Genomic DNA, 20,968 nt, shown 5'->3' with positions numbered 1-20,968 from the left:
ATGCACAATACTTCATACTATTTATGTTTTGATATTGAATTAAATTTCAGCTTTAAACACTTTTTTTAACCCTGGATACAATGCACCATTATAATAAGTAGAAAACAGCAAAATAATACCCTAAACATTTCTAGAAACACATAAAATACCCTAAAACATTTTCAGAAACACCATAAAACACCCCTAAAACATATTCAGAAACACCATAAAACACCCTAAAATATTTCTAAAACAATATAAATCTAAAAGAAAGATAATAAGAGAAATTGATAATAATGTCCACAACAATTAAAACATTTCTAGAAAACATTAACCTAAGCAAACTCTTACAACTACCCAAACCATAAAAAGAAATTAAAAGACAAAAAATTAAGTATAATAAGATCTAGTCCATACTGAATAATATTCATGTTCTGAAACTACCAAACAGTTAGCAACGTTAGCTGATTAGTTTCCATTGTTGTTTTTTGTCTATTGTCAATAACACAATTTGCTAATAAGATCAGTATATTATTCAGGCCTCAACTAAGCATTTCTCACAGTGAAGATTGGTTAGCTGAGGAACTCTTGATAGCAAGATTAGGAGCGAGGAACTGCCCAGCACGCGCGTCCCAGAAGTTCTTCAGTCTGTTGTCGGAGTTGGAGCAGAAGTTGCGGAAGTCGCTGAGAAGTTTTTTTCTGGAAAGCTTCGTCACTCTTGGCTGGGGCAGAGGTCCACTTCCAGCGACGACTGATCATGTGGTTCCATGACCACAGAAAACCCACTTTGGTCTCGTCAGTATTGTAGCGTGTGATGTATTCGTGGTGAGGACTGGCCTTCACGTCACTGTAGGTGGGGTAGCGTAGCGGTTTACGCTGCGCGGGGCTGAGCTGGCATTGAGGCTAGACCGTGTGGTATCACAGGGCATAGCAGGTATCATCAGGAACACATTACCAGTAAGATGGATATACTGATGGTGATGGTCTTGGCTGCTACTCTCTACAGAGCATGCGATGAAGCCGAACTTGACAGCAATAGCTTCCTGGAACAGTATCAGCCGCTGGCCCCAAGACTCTTCAGGCTGAACTCTTCGAACAAATAGCTTTTGGTCCCCATAAGGCTCTCCGTGTCCAGAGGCACAAAGATCGGTCCCCGTAGAGGATCTCCACGGACCACCTCTGATTTGATAGAACACGGGAGAGCGAACGGGTCCGGAGGAATGGGGATCATCAGTAATCCGCTCGACTGAGCCTTCCGAGCCCACCCACTGATCAGCTCGTTGACGATGGTTCCAGAAGCAGCCATCCACTGCACCACAAGTTCGTATGCGTGGTCTGGTCTGTAGATAGACTGGTAGCGACAGTGGGCCCCATTCCACACGGTCACTCTTGTGGTCTGTGCGTCTATCTCCAGGTGAGGTGTGTCGGTAGTGTGGGCCTGCTGAGCTTTGGCATTGTGTAGGCAGGGAATCACTCAGGAACAGAGGTACTGTGGGAGGAGAAGCTGTCGGAGGTTTCATCTCTACTTCCAACCACTCACTCTCAAAACTCTGCAAATCTTTCAGTGGTTTTGTTCATCTTTGTTAGGGTCGTAGTTGACAATGTGGTAAAGATGGAATCCAACAAAAAAAGGGTCGGTTTGCATCTCCTGAAGCATGACTTATCAAATTCTGTTGACGCAAATCCTCCATCAGTTTCACAGCAGCCTCGTAGCTGTGGTGATGTGTTCAACATGTGTTCTGGCCCACGAGACAGCGTCTGAGCTGACAAACACGTGACCAGGCAGACTGGCATGGGGGCTCAGGAAACTGAGACCATACACTGGATGTCTCATGGCCTCCACTATCTCCTGAGGAGTAGCTGTCTCCTTCAGTAGCAAAGTCTCTCCAGGTACGGACAATGTGTCTTCCACAGAATCAGAATGTTCCGAGTCGGCTGTGCTGGAAGTAAGGGATGTGGAGTCGGTGGCAGGAGATGCCCTTCCTCTATCCATCACCTTGGAGCCGGACCTGGTCTGGGGACTGACGGTACAATCATTGCGGCCATGCTTCCCCCGAGGCTTTTTTTGAGAGGGTCTACGGATCTTGTTGATCCAGGTTTCTATGAAGCGCAAATAGTTGTCGCTGATAAGTTCTTGTTCCTCTTGTGTAAGGGGGGAGTAGTAAAGGTCGCAGTACTCCGATCCTTCCAAAATCTTGCGAGTGCTGACCGTACTTTACTGGGAGAATGTACACTCGGAATCTCCAGTACTTCAGTGAATCGACAAGTGCAAAGTCTGAATCTCCTCTAGTGCAGATGTAGTGTGGTCCAGATAACTCCAATTTGCAGGTCTCTAGCTTCTCAGTATTGAATGTTACCCAGGACGTCTCAAATGTCTCATGGTCAGGTGCTTGAAAGCGGTAGCGATAAGGCACGCTGAAAGGTGGGTATGGGTGTCTTGGACGATATCGTGTGACTCTAATTTCCGAGCCACACAGTGTGATGCGATGGAAGACTCGACCAATGCTCAGCCTGTACTCGGTGGACGGCTGAATGTCAGCGGGGCGTGGACCCACCACAGCACTTCCACTTGTCCAACTCCTACTCCACCACCCACTCCTAGTCCCACCCACTCCTAGTCCATCATCTATTATCTGGAATCCTGCGCCAAACGCTGGGACACCAGTTCACGAAACACCTCAGGTGTGGAGAGTGGCTTGCGTAGATAGCGCGCCGCTGAGCATAATCAGCATTCACGTCGTCAGGCAACAAATTGTAGTCAGAGAACACGTAGTCGGTCTTGAGGCAGACCTCATCGGGGAAATAATCAGTAGTGATTGGCAAACATGCAGGGATAACCAGAGACTTCCAGTCAACACCTGTGAGGAGTTCTGGGGTCCACCCCCGCCCACCGGTGGGGGAGGTTTCGAAATACCTCGTTTAGAGAGACCGCTCCCGGGACTAGGTTACGTCATATCATAAGCAACGGCTTCGAGCGAGAGGGGGACGTGTGTTCATTTTGGTAGACTCGGACTAGGCCAGCCAGTTTACCGGGGGCGGTACGTAATCAGGCTATGTCACTTGATCTTTGCTGATGTTAATTACTTGATTTAACGTCTAGGCCCATAATACTAATTTTCAGGTGGGACCACCTTGGTTTAGTTTACCATTGTTTTTAGTCTAACGGGGGATTATACAGTAAATATAAATTGTTGAGTAAAAATTAAAAAAAAAATTACTCATACTCAAAGTTTATTTCATTTTGGGCTAATTTGATTTCGGTTTTACATGCCTAAAATACTAGATTTATTTTCTTTCTAGTAAAACATTTTCTTAATCTTGGAGGATGCCATGGCTCCATGCCCCTACCATGAATCTGCCACTAACAGAAGTTTCTCAAGAGCGTATTCAGAAACCATCAGAGTACATTAAGATAAGACATGATAGTTTTAGTATTTTCGTTAAATGTAATCAATTTAAATAGTTCTCAACAATTTAAAACATTTTAAAATAAAACCACATCAGTAAAACTTCATAATGTTACTAAAATGGAAATAAAAGCATACAAAACAATTAACTATTGGGCTCCATCAAATAAAGGACAAACAGCATCGTGGCATTTTTATTAACAAAAATCAGAGTCTGGAGGTGAAGAAACGACGTCAATGTCAGCAGTGTAATGTAAGTAAGACCACCTCCACCTCCTCGCCAGCCGTCTCTAAAGAAACAATGCCGCCTGCCAAGAGGTCGGGTAATAATGGAACAGCTCACTTTCAACTGAGATTAAAATCGAGCTACACAGCGTTTCCCTCAACTTTTATTCCGTCATACTTCCTTGTCCATTTACAAAAAACTCTGATATTTCACCGCTGATTGTGCTGGTGGAATTTCAATTTGTCAATTTCCTTGTCTGTCATTGACTAACGACGACTACCTAAACTATGGACAGTAGACCCTTCTTTGTTCAAACTTGTAGGTTTAGCTCCATATGTTATGTTATGGCATAATGAATTTTATTTGTGTGGTAGTTTTTCGTTTTGTTGTATAGGCCTGTAAGAGTTTGGATACATTATCTAATCTTAGTTCTTTCCGTTTGGTCTTTGTTTACACGACTTCGAGAATTTGTACATACGTTAGATTTTATCAGTACATCTATTTATTTGTACTCAAATACCAATGTAGAAAAGTTGGTATTTTTATAAGTTACATTACTTTAAATGCTATAAAAAACTATATCCAATTATTCTGAATCCAACCTTATGTCTAACTTTTTCTATGTAATATTATAGAGTTTATTGTTCTGTAAAAGAACTTTAACTTGTTTTTAGCCTACATGGTTTAAAAACTAAATAACTAACAAAAAAACTATTAACATATGGATAAGATATCTAGAAGCAGGATAATAAGAGCTTTGGTACATAACTTTAATTCAGGTAGCTTTCAATGAATTTGGAGGTTAAATATTAGACAAGAATAGTAAGGAAGAGTTAAGAAACAGTTTCCTCTTTGAATTTAAACTGCGTATGTCACTTTAATTGACACTTTCCATCCATATTATCTAATCAAATTGAATAACTATCTTAAGAATGGCTAGACCATTTTGGCTAATCTGAAAAATGTTTGAAGTTTCAGGAAGGTTAAAAAACGTATAAAAGTTTCTCGAAATATTTTTGAATCACAATGGAACAGTAATAATTTTTTTCTGAATGATCTGAATGTGACAGAATCTAAACATCTGCTGATACTGGAAAAAAGTCACTAAATATTGCAGAGAAATTCATTTATGTAAAAACTGTTTCACTCTCTTTCAGTAACCATCACATAAGTGGGAGTGATTGAAGTATAATTTAAAATGAAACGTCCCTTTTTCAGCAGAAAATTGCGTCCTAAGCAATTGTTAGTTTTACTAAGCTTTTCAAAGCAGAATGCATACGGCCAATGCAGTTAAAAATATTAATTTTATACCAACAAAATTGAGGCGTGGAACTTAAACAGGTTCATGTTGTTTCCACGTACTTTAAAATGTTGATTTCCTTGAAATTGCGTGTAGAGCCAACTGCATGCACTTAAATAAACTGCACCGCAGTGTTCATGACTCAAAAGCATGCTGAGCCGTTTATAAGCATAATTCTTACTATTATTTTTAATAAATTTGAACATGAGATGTCTAATTATGTTTACTGAATAGTTTTGTAACTTGTTAGTAAGAATGTTACCTTCACAGTGTTTTAGCCACCACAAGACCAGATGATTTTACAGCAAAGAAGTAAGACAATACAAACAACTTATTAATTATGACAATTTCAGTGATGATGTTGTCGATACAGAAAAGGAACATCAATCAGTACTTCCTTGACTTACTCATTTAACAGTCAACATTTATAAAATTAATATTGAATAGTATTAATTGAAGCAAACCGTTGCCATCAGTGTAATAGTCAATAAAGAAATTAAGCGTTTCATACACACTTCAGCATGATCTAGATTTGAAAGTAGCCTAATTTTCCCTCCCCAATGAACGCAAGAACTTTAGCAAAGTCAAGGAAGTTTAAGTTATAAAACCTATAGAATCAATCTCAGTAGAGGTAGATGTTAATGTGTTAAAGATAACATTTATTGTAGTTTTATTATGTCCAAGTCAAAATTTGTTACTTGAGAGAATACTGCAGCCGGCTGGATAAGTCATAAATTGGACATTACCATTAAAGCAACGAGCAATGAGATGGGTCTGAAGTTGTTTATTGTTGATTTTACATCTGATTTGCATGTGGGATATTTACATTGGTCATGTAATAAAGGTTAATACCATTTGTAGATTAGTCAATAAATATAACACTATAACATATACATTTATTCTTATTTTATTCTTTTACAAAGCAAAAAAATTAAATTACTTGCCTTGTTAGCCATCGGCCACTTCATTAACCTCGGAGTTCCCTGCAGTTTAATTTTTTTTTGAATTTTCTATAGTGAACAAACACGGCCTACATGCCAACATGCCATTGCTTTCTGTTTGTTTTATTTTTAGATTGAACAATTACTGGTTCATGTACACAATTTGACTTTAACTTAAAATAACAATCTTTTATTTCTATATTGACTATGCATTAGTAATATGTTCAAAGGCAATACTTCCTCTATATGCCTCCACAGTACTGCTGTTTTGGAAGCAAGTTATTATTATAATTAAAAACGTAGGTGGACCACTACTTAAATTGATGCATTTCACATCTAATTACACTGTTGAACTTATAGTCTATATTGGTATTGTTTCGGCATATATTAAATTATAGTAACATAAATAATATTTAAGTTTTTTATAGACATCAATCGATTCTGTAAAATGACATTACAATGTAATTCAGAGTTTTATTTACTTTCAATTTTCTATGAAAATTATTAAACACCGATTCTATTTCTAATATAGTATAAAAATACAAGTTAAAGGGCATTTTAGATGGAGTATTTAAAAAGACTGTAATAAAACAATAATTGTGTTCTTTGTGATGAAATAAATCCGGGAGTGAAAGAACTGTTGATGATGTAGGGTTCTGAGGGAAGAGAAAAACAACTTGTTTAGAATGGTCTGTTTATTTGAGTAAAGTAATTCGGTTTCCTCAACTATACTAAACATTTTATTATCTCTTGGAATTTTATAGCATGGGAGGCTTTTATTTTATCTTTAACTTAAGTGTTGTTTTTCAGAACACAGTTCTTGATATAAGTTGAAAAATAAAAACAGAATTTAAAATATGAGTATAAAAGCACTGAAAACCACTACGGTTAAAGAATTCTAAAGCATTTTAAAAGTCTATAACTGTTATTTGAAAACCGTACGAGAGTCCACTTCTGGATGGTTTATACCTTCCAACACTTTTTATACCGGTTAAAGCAAAAACTTAAATCTGAGCAACCAGATTTATCAAATGTCTTAGAAGTCCAGGAGCGGCACATCACTATCTGCAGATGGTGAGATAATGGAGTAAAAAGGAGTGGTCAGTAGGTCGAGTTGACTTCAGAGGTTCACTGTTAAAGTGGGCGAGATAATTGTCAACATGTTAACATTAATGTTGTTGTGTTAATGATAACAATTGTTAAAACCTACAACATGAGGGGTAATGGCTTCTCATGCCTGTTTTGGCTGAGAGAGGTTGGGACGGAGCTAGACTTCCTGTCTTACATGGTGACGTAACTAAGATAGTGCCAATTACTCCTCTTTATAGGATTTCGGGAGGCGGCGACCTCAACTCCCAAACTTACACATCCTGAATATCCTGTCACTCCTAAGTAAAAAGGCAATGGGAGATTTCCTCAACTTCTTGTTCCTAAGTAAAGAAAAATATGTTTATGAAAATAGCATTTTTTAAATTGAAACAGTATCTTGCAACTTCTGTATACATGTTTGAGAAGACCATAATATTTAATCGTTGTCGAAATTAAAATTCACTTTGAATTGTATTAAAAAGTTTATCCAATTTTAATATTTAAATTTGAAATTATTGGCTGGGCGTTAGCAAAAGCCTATTACTCGTGGGGATTAAAACATTTTTAGTTTTGTCTGCCTGTCTATCCGCATGGTGATGGTTTTGCACGAAGCTTTTTTAAAGTATTATTGATACAGAGTTCGATGATGGTGGTGTATGTCACGTAATGGGATATGTCTGAGTGTTAGCAAATATTCTAACTTAATGAAAAAAAATGTATCATGTCGCAAAATAAAGATCATCCACAGACTCAGTTTTGCATGAAACTTCATTTCTATATAGACAAGAATAATTTGTGTGATAGTGCATATCAAACCATGGAAAATTCAAATGTCTAATATTTATTTAAAGCCTATCACTCGATAGATTGACACAATTTTCTTCTCTGTATGATAGTAGTCTGTTTATCTAACCGCAGAGCATTTCGAGAATAAAATGAGCTATATGCTTAAGATTTTGCTTGTAACCTTAGCAAAGTCTGTCATGCGACACATGGCGTGGCATTCTCCACTAAAAATGTTAGTAATATAAACGTGCCAGATTGGAATCGCTTAGAAGTCAAGCTAGAGATTATCTTAATCTTAGTCATATCAAAATATCGTATACGGTTTGAAACTGTATGAGACCCTTATCTTAGAACCCCACAAGATATAAAACACTAATAAAAACAGTGCTATGTAAATATATTCTTTTACAAAGCAAGTATATTCTATTACTCAATAAAAATAAAAAATACATGTAAAATGTCCAACTTTACAATTATAAATGGAAAACTTAGTTGAGTAGTATAAAGCTGTAATTAAAGTCATAAAATCTGTAAGCATGTTCAGATTTGTTGGTTGTTCAACAAGAATAATATGATACGTAATAACTTGTGTTAATGAAAGTTATTACAGTCAAGAGCAATGTTACTAAAAAGGCGCAAATTGCTCATTAAAACTTTTTATTTGTAAAAAAGTAAACATCAGCGCTCTTTGGTTAACATTACGTTTTAAACGAGTGAACATTTCTTTCCCAGCAACCCTATATACGCGATACTGGCAGTAGCTGTGGAAGCTTGGCAAGGTTTTAATTGGAAGCAGTTTACTTTAAAGTGTCACCTTTCTTTCATATTTTATACTGTACCTCAAGTAAGTTTAGACTAAAATATATGTAATCCTCCAGCACACAACCCACTTGTTGGTTACTGGTGTTGTACTGTATTTACGATGTTCCCATGTAAAAGTCATATGCATTGCATTCAATTTGAATGATTGAATGTTGCCCCAACAGGCCTGTTACTTCAAAACAGCGAAATGCATCGTCTAGTACAAGATCTGCTTAACTGTTACTCAAAAATGTGTTTTAAATTGCATTAATATAATTTTATTTTATTTAGAAAGATATGGGGAAAATAAATGAATGATTGAAGCCCATTTCTTATCCTACCATTTTCATAACGTTTTCATACTCCAGTTTTGTTAACTATTGTGATGAAACCCGTATCAATGCTGTCATCAATGATTTAAAAAAATGTTATGGACTGACCATTCAAAGAATTCTGTGATACTCTGCGATAAACACTGTGTATAACAATTTTTTCCTAATAGCTAACGGAATGAAAAAGAAACAAAGGAATGAGATCTGGAGATCTAGGATGCCAGACAAAAATGCTCTGTCATCGGGACAAAAACGACCGAGTGTCATCTTTGTAAGTGATCTTATAAATAAATCCTAACACTAGAGTGATATATGAAAGAGCACAATCGAATTAAAGATATTCTGAATATTTTTTATAATATTGGAAGAAACCAGCATTAAAACGTTAATACAAATTGTCTTGCAATTGATTATCCAAAGACGAAAGAAGGATTGTACACTTAGCTGCAAGTGATGGCGCAAAAATAAAACCTTTAGGAATGTAGGCATATATGCTGTCTGAATGTACTAGTTTCCGAATTCTGATTTGATGTCTTTTCAATTAAAAACATAGGTAATATTTGTAGTAAAACACTCAAAATTAAAAAGGTTCCATTTATTTACTTATGCTTATATACTGTTACAAAAACGATTCAGCACATTCTCATTTGCTTTAAGTAATGAAATATTATAAAGTTTACCTGAAACTTCAGGAACTGTTTTCTGACATCCATAGTTCTCTACTACATCTTAGGCAAGGGTAAAGCTTTGTATAATGCATGAGACTTTCCCTTACTTGGTCCATAATTTCATTGCTAACAGCCAACCAGTTGAGTAAGTTTTACAAGTATATCCATTTTTCTTACAATTCAAATACCACTTGGAGTACAAAAGAGTTTTAATGGGTGGTAGTAAATTGTAAAATATATTATTTAATAGTGCTATACTAGGCAAATGACACCAAACTGAATTGGCCTACAACATGTCAATGCAATAATAAACATAATTGACATAGCGAACGTGATTATGTTCGACCTGTACAAGGGGAGAAAGTTTGTACTATGTTATGGAAATATTTATTCCACAGGTAGTAGTATTGCTGGGGAGGTTATACATTGAATTTTATTATAAAATGACGATGCAATTTTAAAACTGATTACTAAGTGTGGAAATCTGACATGTAAAAGCCGTCTTTATTTTAAAGTCATTAAATTACAAATTATATTATACAGAACATGTTAATAAACCATTCTGAACAAAAGTGTTGAGTATAACCGTGAATGACATCGTGAACATAATTTAGGCGTACGTTAAGGTTAGAGGAACGTAAGTGTACGAGGAAAAGGTTTGTAGTTATGGCAATATTTAATTAATTGGGTTTCCATTTCGTAACAGACCAGGCAACTCACATACAGTCCAAAGCTAACAATGGGGGAGTGATGAATTGCTCGTTGTAACGCAGACTGAACGTGAAATATTTAAAAACTAATTCCACACGAGTTTGTAGTGACCGAAGGGCCAGACCCCTGCCGGGACTTGAATACATTAAATCTTTATTATCAAAGTTTCAAAACTCGTTAGTCAGCAGTGTGCATGTTGCGGCTTTGTCTGGTTGAAACAAGGTAGCTTTCCTTATTCTACCTATTTAATTTAGGTGACTAAAAATATGTCTAATTTTCACGTACTGTAACGTGGTTTTATCAAACTCCCCCCCCAAACACATATATTTTTTGTAATGAACACTCACAGAGTGATCTTAAATATTTTGAGAAGATAAATAGTTTTTTAAATTGCTCTTTTTTATCTCACTTTGAAAACTGATACCAGAGCATGAAAAGGGAGAGAGAGAGAGAGACGATAAAGTTACCGCACTAATTGCATGTAACCATTTAATGGTAAAAAGATAGTTTACAATAGATAAAATGTGTTTAATAGTGAAATAAAATACACATATAGAATAGAGCAAGTTTCAATTGCATTAAATTCCTCTCTGGAGTTTACCCCTTAGTAAAATAAATTACTTACATGAACCTATTTCCCGAAATGCAGATCTCAAGATACTATTATACGAAATGTCAGTAATTTAATAAGTAATGCATTAATGTAGTATGATTTTATGAACTATAAGTATATAATTTTTACTTAGACTGCGACTGTTTCTCAGACTGCACAATCTGACCACCCACTAATACATCAGACTAATAAGATCTTTAGAAAGTGGAAATGTAAATAAACAGCCTAAAGGCATAAAACATTTGAAAAATGAAAGCCTCGACAAACTAAACTTTCACGCTTGACTACGCGATGTGTAAGTGACAATTATTCCTATTCAGTGTATGGCTAAGTATGCTCAAATGATACGGGCACATAACATATTATATTGTGTTTCTTATCCATAACGCTAGGTGTTACATAAATAGCATGCAAAAATCGAATAATTTAATATACTTTTATTAACTTTCCAAATCTGTTCATTATATCGTCACACAATGGAAGGGTTCAAGAGTGAACACGACAAACAGAATTTGAAATCAGCAACAAATGTAGATCCATTGTAATGATCCATTTTAGCATTAAGTCCTGAGGGAAGTGTTTATGAAAAATATGAAATCGTACGTAAATGTTTGTTGGGATGTAATAGGAAACTGTAATTTGAGTGAATACGAGTTTCAATGTTTGGTGTGTTGATGTTTATATTAGTCTTAATTTTACACGTGACGTTGTACAAACAATGACGAAATAACGTGAACTAAAGAACGTGCTTGACAACACAGTTTGAGGTTTACACATAAAATGAAAAAAAAAAAACGTCCAGCATTGTCCTACAGACCGAGAAAGATTTTTAACTTTGGTAATGTAAAATAAATAGTTGGTAAATATAGTTCTAATACATAACAAATAATAAAACTGTATAAATAGATTTTTAATGCAGAAAACAGTTAAGGTATCATTGTTTGAATACATAAACGGTATTATTACAAACCACAACACGTTTATACTGCTAGTAAGTTAGAAAAGAAGTGGTATTTCAATTGATTTAAAATATTAGTAAAGGCTTACTTTATTCTATTCCAAAGAAACACTCAATTAGTAGCGAATCTGATGGAAATTCACTAAGTCAGCGCCGAATAACCTAATTAAAATGATGGACTGTTAAAGAGACAACTTTGTCGTGTATTTCTTTAATCAATTTAGCACTTTCATCCGTTCTGTCAATTTTATTGTTGCTGTGAACATATGACCTTGTTTACTGCAATTACAGCCATAAGTTGATTGCTATGTCTGGTTTTCTTTGTGATTTCTGTTTGTTACATATTTTATCTATCACAGTGTGTTTTTATAACGTTGAGTTAAGGATACGAAATCTGTTCGGTTTAGTTATGTAATGTAAATAAATGAACTCGATTAAAAGAACTATTATCGTGTGAACTGTTACGTTCCCTTATGATTATTTGTAAATTGAAAGAATAAAAAATGAAAAAAGGTTTCATCTGCAATCGAATTTCTACTTTATTTATTATTTGTTTTTATAATACACATACATACAATACTCAAGCATATCGATGGACTATTTTATTTGAAGTAATTTCAAAACAGTAGATGTACAAATCGAGCAGTCATCTAGGCTGTCGGTAAACCAAATTTACTAAAATGGATAAAAATATATACTTATTGTGCTAATCAAGCTTTGTACTTATATTTTAAATGATGTTAGTATATTGTAAAATTGTTTAACCTATGTAAAATAGCTGATACCTATAAAAAAAGTTTGATATTTCCGACTTATGCAAGCCTATCTTTAATGTGGGTGTGCTCGCTTATATGTCAACGGATTTTGTTAAAAACTTCCTTAGGAATTTTAATGAAATTGTTCAAATTTTACAACATATTTTAACCAATTATTTTTTTATTAATTTGTATGAAATTTTATTTTTTTAAATCTGTTTTTAATCGTATAATATGGAAATTACAACCAATCTTTTTATAAATATACTGGTTTTCTTGTTTATTTGTCTTTTAACACTTTTCAACATATGCCATTTTGTTTATATTAAAGCAAATAACACCATTATTTTTTATAGTTGTCCTTTATCTGTTTAAACATTTCTCACAAATGGTTTCACTAGTTTTAGAGATAGTAATTTTTTTTAATAGTAAATACAAAATGGATTGCTTGAAGACGGCATTTAAAAATGTAGTAAAATTAATGATTGCGTACAAAGCCTAGGAGTGGTGAGACTCCAGTCTGTGATTCAATAGTTGCCTGTAGTCTAGATGAAAACATACCAACAATTATTCTTAGTACCGGTATTCAAACATACCAGGTACATATTCTCTTTCCTGTTATTACAGTAAGTTATATATTGATTTACTACACTGTCACACTGAATGAATGTCTAGATGAAATAAAAATTATTAAAGCTCTATGTTGGTGGTAAAAAATGTGTGTGTCTAGGAGCTTAACGATATGATAATAGGACAACAGATTAAAAAAATAAAACTTCATACAAATTAATAAAAAAAATAAAATTATGGCATTTATATTAAATAATAGAAATCTTACGGAATATTCACTCTTACAGTTAAGAGTTTAGGTAGAAAAAGAATAACATGTTTCAGGTAAAACACTTTGACAGAAACCATAACCAGTATTATTACCGTTCAGTATTGAGAAAAGTATTCGAAGAAAGAAAACAAATAGTTCTTGTTTTAAAGTCAACGGATTTGGCTTTTAAGTTGTAATTTGATCGTATATATTTTTAGAGAATGAGAGGTGATATAGCTAGTATTAAACGTTTACTGAGAAAGAAAGACAAATTGGTTACAAAACAACAAGGTTATAAAAGCAAATTGTGGCGGCCGTATGAGCGTTCATAGCGCAGCTTTGTGGCACATTAACCGGCTGGAAATGTCAGAATGTAATCAGTCAACAATGGCCGAGAGGCAGATAGCCATCCGGTCGATGTTCCAACATGTCACTCACTGGCCTACCTGTTGCATGGGAGAGCTTATTTCATTAATTAGCGAATGTCAGAATGTAATCAGTCAACAATGGCTGAGAGCCAGATAGCCACCCGGTCGATGTTCCAACACTCGATTCTATAGTAACAATCACAAAGAAAAATATCACATTAAAATGAAAGGAATATTTGAATAAAAAGAAATCACTTATTCAATGTCCTAAGGCTAATTGAAAATTCTTCCAATCTTGCTTTCATAAACCCTTTGATTTTCAGTTGGTAACTAATTTTGCGTTCCTTAAAAACTCGTCAACTTCTAGGTGACGAGGTCTACTCCCTCAATCCCCCCTGACCCCCCCCCTCAACAACCATTGACAGCTGCTACTACGACGTCACTGAAGCACCGCTCTTAGCTGAAATCCATATCTTTCTTAGTCTGCAGCCCATACAATTATAGAAACACACGTAAAATCCTATGCCTATAAAACGGTACACTCGCATTGGCCTCTCCTAGAAGTCTGAGTAAATCTTACACTCACTGGCCTACCTGTTGCATGGGAGAGCTTATTTCATTAATTAGCGAATGTCAGAATGTAATCAGTCAACAATGGCTGAGAGCCAGATAGCCATCCGGTCGATGTTCCAACACGTCACTCTTTGGCCTACCGGTTGCATGGGAGAGCTTATTTCATTAATTAGCGAATGTCAGAATGTAATCAGTCAACAATGGCTGAGAGCCAGATAGCCATCCGGTCGATGTTCCAACACGTCACTCACTGGCCTACCTGTTGCATGGAAGTGCTTCTTTCATTAATTAGTGAATTCCCATGTGGAAATGCGGTGCTGCGGTCGTATCTGTAGTACTATCACTCAGGTTCGTGGGGATAAAATGAGGGCTTCTAGCATGTTTTGAGAGTTGCAATATCAAATAGCCTACGCTTGGTAGTTTTATAATAATTATCGTCGACTCATATCCGAATTCAGGATTCAGGTTCAAGAATTTTATTCATAGAAGTTTAAAAAACCTAATAACTTATTGATATAAATACATTTATTTTGTATAGGAAAATCGTAGTCCCTCTGTGATGTGAAAAAATAACGGTCTCAAACTGCGGTACTCCATTCATTGGCCTTATTTTTCGTAGCAATGAATTATTTTGAATATTTCAAACATTTTAGATTTTTTAATGAAGGTTAATGTTATCTAATATATGCTCACTACAAACAGCTTCATCGCTTATACGTCAGACTATTACCCACTAAAGTTTGAACATGAAATAGATATTAAATAATTCAGTTTTTTCGGAAATATCGCTATCTTCATTAACAATTACTTACCTGACTAACGTTAGGAATAAAATTTAAATATTGTAGGCCAGAACGTTCTTTTAACTATATTCAGAGATAACTATATTATTAACTTCCGAGTGACCACTTCCAAATTGCGTTGCATAAGAACTCAACCTACTTCATTGTGAAAACGGTAGAACTCAACCAACCTACTTCATTGTGAAAACGGTAGAACTCAACCTACTTCATTGTGAAAACGGTAGAAGAAATCCCCTCAGGAACGAATCGATTATCGTTTACACTACCTTTGGTGAGATTATAAAAGAAAGGGTGGCGACAGGGCCAACTGATGTAAGCTACACAACTGGCATACAAGTACTTCAGTAAGATGCATTAGACGTAGAACTTAGTAAGAAAACAAAGTACTCAGGACTAAAGATATTATCACACCCATTTTATGTGAATAAAATAACTACATATTGCTTATCTAATTTTTAGACGCCATCAAAAATCATCCGTAAACTGCTTCTGGTAAAACTTTTTCACTCATTCTGACAGTTCCTTTGTTAATTAATATGTTTCTTACATTATTGTATGTAGCTTTTCAGTGCGCAAACATTTTGTTTTTCTCTAAATAAGTTATTGTTTGCGTAACCTTCCATTTATTCTGAGTTGCTTATTTAATGCCTTCGGGCTCCAACAGTTGGCATATATTGATGGAAAGAATGATGTAAATTTACAGCTAATTTACATATAATATATAAAAATGAAACAGATTTTGTAACTGTAATAAACTATCTAAAAACTCATTGAAGTAAGAAAACATTACAACCAGAAGTCATACCATTAGTGAAACAAATAGTTTGAAGCAAGTGAGATTAAAATAAAAGTTTAAAAAACAAGTAAAACAGTATACACAAGTAAAGTAGTTATATTTATTTAAAGTATTCCGAATTAATGACCTTGCTGTCCTTTTTATTAAATTAGACGATATAAACCTGGTCAATGTCACGGATCAGAAGAAAATGACAAATTTTTTATTTTAAGTTACATAAATATGATTTATTTCTCGTTTTGTAATGACATTGTTTTCTTTATAATGTTGTATATATATATATAGTCTGTTGTGTTTGTAACATTTGTGTTATAACAGTTCATTCACACTTTGGTTCAGGATTTTTTATTTTAAGTTACATAAATACGATTTAATTTTGTTTTATAATGCATTGTTTTCTTTATAATGTTTTCTATATTTAGTATGTGATTCTTGTAAAATTTGTGTTACAACAGTTGATTGACACTTTGGTTTAAAACTGTCGCGAACAAGGCTGTTGGATGATGTTTGGCCGCTAACATTGTTTACTGCTTGAACAACCATTACATCGTCAAAGTGTTATCGTCAAACAAGTTTGTTGTTTCATCCCATTTCAGCGATGAAGTGTCGCTTGACTGTAGTTTTACAAAAATGTTTGATGGATTATGGTTATACAAATTATTGCAGCTGCTGGAGAAGAGATTACTAATGAGACTCAATAAAATTGGGACCAAAGCAACTGATTTTGAAAGATGAATGGCTTATGAGTGTTTTAAAAGAGCTGAAGGACAGCAGCAAGGAAGGTCTCAAAGTCACTTGCAGAATGTCTAGATTTGTGTTATGATCTCTTATACAGAAATTTATCGTAACAATACAAGATTAATATGAAGAAATATATCGTCAAATACAATATTATTGGTGTATTTTTAGCATTTATCTCCAAAATAATTTTGGAGTATTTGAAATAAAACGGTGTATGGCACGGTAATTAATAGACACAGCCAGAGTGGTGTATCTAAATGTGTACATGCTAAGTAAAGGGTTATTACTTAGTAGTGCATAGTAATTAATTATTGAGAAAATCTTGACACTTGAACACTAGCAGATTCTATAGTAACAATCACAAGGAAAAATATCGCTTTTAAATGAAATAAATATTTGAATTAAAAGAAATTACTTTATTCAACGTCTTAAGGCTGATTGGAAATTCTTCCAATCTTGCTTTCATGAACTCTTCGATTTTCAATTGGTAACTAATTTTGCGTTCCTTAAAAACTCATCACCATCTAGGTGACGAGGTCTACTCCCTCACTCCCCCCTGACCCTCCTCCTCAACAACCATCAGCAGCCGCTACTACGACGTCATTGAAACACCGCTCTTAGCTAAATCCATATCCTTCTTAGTCTGCAGCCCATACAACTATAGAAACATACATCAAATCCTATGCCTATAAAACGGTACACTCGCATTGACCTCTCCTAGAAGTCTGAGTAAATCTTGGAAGGTTGAGATAAAATTGAAAATAAATTTAGAAATCTGGTAAGACAGCATGTTTATTTGTCAAAAATAGAGTTTTGTGGATTTCAAGTATATATCTTAGTGATATATACTTGGTACTTTACCAGATAAGGGAACAAACGAATAGAGTCAGTGTAATCGATAATCATTAAAGATTTTATTAAAATACTGGGCAAGGATGCTAAGAGATGCTTTTATTGCGAGAAGTTTCAAATAGCCTGTCTTAAAACAACGAATCATAACGACCATTAAGTAATAAAATTGGCTAATCCTAAAAACTGTGTATATTGGCAGAAAATTCGTACTGCACGTGTAAAATTAACTGTTTTAAAAATGAATGACAAACAAGAAAAATGCTTCATAGATAAAGTAGCAGTAGTAAAGTTTTTGGAACCCACCTGGCACAAAATGTGTGGTATTCAAGCTTCCCTACTAAAATTCAAGAAGTAAACTTTGAGACATTTATGGGAAATGTTCTGAGAGTTCAGTAATTGTGAAACGATGATTTTTATAAACTTTGTCATCGATTTTCAACATCAAGTCACAAGGCTAAGCCAACCGCTTCGATTAACGTTATGAACACTGGTGCGGCTTTCTTTATGAAAGTGGGAGATCTGATTTTATAGTTTGAAACATCCGAATATGAAAGGACAATCCAGTTCTTATTATAGTTTGATGGAGACATCCCAGCCTCATCCTCCGTCAGCCGAGGCTGTCGGTTCCTCTTTACCGGCTCGGTTTTCATTCGAAACAAAACTAATACAGACTAAGATTTAAAATTGTCTTATTTACTTTTAAAGGATATCCTTTACACAGCAACAGTAAAATAAGTAATCTAAAAAGTACAAGGCTTTCTTATTGTATGAAAGCGTAAAGTATGTTTAATGTACGGTACGGTACACGTTTTATATAAAATTGAACTAAAAGTTTATTTTTATTTTAAGATAAACTGTATTTTAGATGTAATTAATACAAAATAGTAAAAAATAAAATTTTCCGTGTCGCCGAAAACCTCATGAAAAGTTTTAGAAATTATTACATGACTCGATCTTCAATTTAGGCCTATTAGAATAATGTTAAGCTTAAAAAAATGATCATGTAATTATGTTCAATTTTCCTGTAGTATTAAAAATTTCAATTTTTAAAAACTACTCCGAATAGATACTGGAAATATTGGGTATTCAAAATCATCTGTTAATTGAACGGGACTAAAAAAAAAAATCACCTTCATCTGAAGTTTACATGTGCTCTCCCATTCTTTAAAAGGAACCTAAATTTCTATTATTACAGTTTAAATAACTGTTGCATGAAGATAAATGGCTATTTAATAATGGTGTTATTAGAAACACTTATTAACTTCAAACCAAAATAAAAAAAAGCTATAAAGCTTAAATATTACAAAGATAACATACTAATGCAAATTTTAATGTCCTCCCAAGAACTAGTATCTAAATTCAATAAATCCCCTCATGCTGATTTAAGGAATTATAACAAATAAAATCCAATAAACGTAGAATTTTGAATTTTAAAAGAAAATTTAAGTCTTTTTTTAAAATTAAATGTAATATAAAACATAATTATTTACACTAAAGATTATTATATAACGTAATTTTACAATGTTTAAAGATCCATTACAGTAACACTACCGTCTACCAATCCATCAAACTGTGGCGCTAGCGTATAATCAATCATTGTTCTCCGCAAAACAATTTGCGCGTAAACTAATGCAAAAATATAGAAAAATATAAAAACAATGTATATGCTAAATACAAAAATTAATAACTACAAAACCTTATCTTGTATTATATTAACAAAACTTTTAAATGGTTTATCTTTTAATGAAATCCGAATTAACTTTCATTTCTTTCAGAAATCACTAACTTTGTAACCTTTTTAATTTTTGGAATAATTTAAGTTAAGCAATGAAAAGCTAATGTAGGCTACAAGTATACAGGAATGTATACATCAGCGTGAACTATAAATATCAGAGTAATAGTTTCACAGAATCCACAAATGTCCACTTTATATCTTGTCACAACTGTCACAGGTATCTCACTTGTGACACCTTGTCAGTTGTAATTCAGGTCCAGCTCAGCTCAGCTTAGGTCAACTTGTGAGCTTAGCTATTATTGAAGTTATTGCCCAGGTCCAGTGACAGATCGTACGCCACTGACCAATTGACATACTATCACAGCTGTCACAGGTATCTCGCTTGTGCACCTTGTCAGTTGTAATTCCGGTCCAGCTCAACCCAGCTTAGGTCAACTTGTGAGCTCAGCTATTGTCGAAGTTATTGCCCAGGTCCAGTGACAGATCGTACGCCACTGTCCAATTGACATACTATCACAGCTGTCACAGATATCTAGCTTATGACAACTTATCAGTTGTAATTCAGGTCCAGCTCAGCTCAGCTCAGGTCAACTTGTGAGCTCAGCTATTATTGAAGTCAAGCAAGTAATTTTCATTTTCATATCACAATGAACTGTAATTAAAGTTTATTAAATTACATTAAAATAAGAATAACTCTAAAAAAATCTAAATTATTTTTATGAAGAGAACGAGTTGAGATGTAAATAGTAATAGTAATTATTATCAAAATAATAAAAGGTTGTTTCTTTGTAACATAAATTATTTATTGTAACTATTATATTTGTAGTACACAATGTTTTTAGTTTTACTCTATAAATAATATGATATTTACCTGCAGTTTTTACGAACAGGCACAGTATCATCTTGCACATTATTGCAAAAATAAAAATAAATTTATGAATAAAAAGTGTATAAGAAAACTAATACCTAATAGTGTTAAGACGGTGAAAAATTGGAAAGTTAGTATAATAGATGGTATAATAGATCTGTCCGTTGCGGTGTTTGCATTAACACCACATCCATCAGAAATATCAGGTGGAGGTTATATTCACGCTTGAATAAACCATCTTGCATAGATAAACTCCGTAACCCAATTCATAAATCAAGCATTTTATAATATAGTTCTATTACTATTTTTTACAAACACATTTTTATAGATATTAATTTGTTTTCAAAACATACATAATTAAGTCTGCTTGTAAATATTGTTGTTCAGTTTGTATGACGTGTTGGTTCTATAACATAGGTCATTATAACTTGTAATTTAGAAACAGTAACTATATGTAATTGAATGAACCTTATTACAGTAAATTTGTGTGCTTTTCAGATAAATATTTATGTGTTTGTATGAATGATATTACAAGGCGAGTACATGGACCGGTGTTTCTAGATGTGATATTGATGTATGTACTCGTAAATAAAGCATGTAGAAAATGCAATGGTATAGTGCTTATTTAAGCACAATAAATTAATAAGAGCAAATTTCAATACTTTCTGTATATAAATATTGTGCGATTTTACTATTTAGGAATGTATTATACTACTACGAGATAAGACCAGCCATGACAAGTCTCAACTTAACCATCAACAGGTGATGGCTCACTATAGTGTTGTCGACAGGTTAACACACAGTACAGTCAGTGTCTATTATTGCAGTTAAGACGAGACCGGTCAT

The 20,968-nt window shown here is 34.1% G+C and overlaps 1 pseudogene; it reads right to left on the bottom strand.

Annotated features, from left to right (window-relative positions):
• Positions 1-293: 293 nt before the first annotated feature.
• The window catches only part of LOC124369585, a 31,367-nt pseudogene continuing 10,692 nt past the window's right edge, over positions 294-20,968 (bottom strand).

Source organism: Homalodisca vitripennis, chromosome 1, assembly GCF_021130785.1.
Source record: "Homalodisca vitripennis isolate AUS2020 chromosome 1, UT_GWSS_2.1, whole genome shotgun sequence".
Lineage (NCBI taxonomy): Eukaryota > Metazoa > Arthropoda > Insecta > Hemiptera > Cicadellidae > Homalodisca > Homalodisca vitripennis.
The sequence above is the reverse complement of the archived record's forward strand: the minus strand, read 5'-3'. Positions and strand labels throughout refer to the sequence as shown.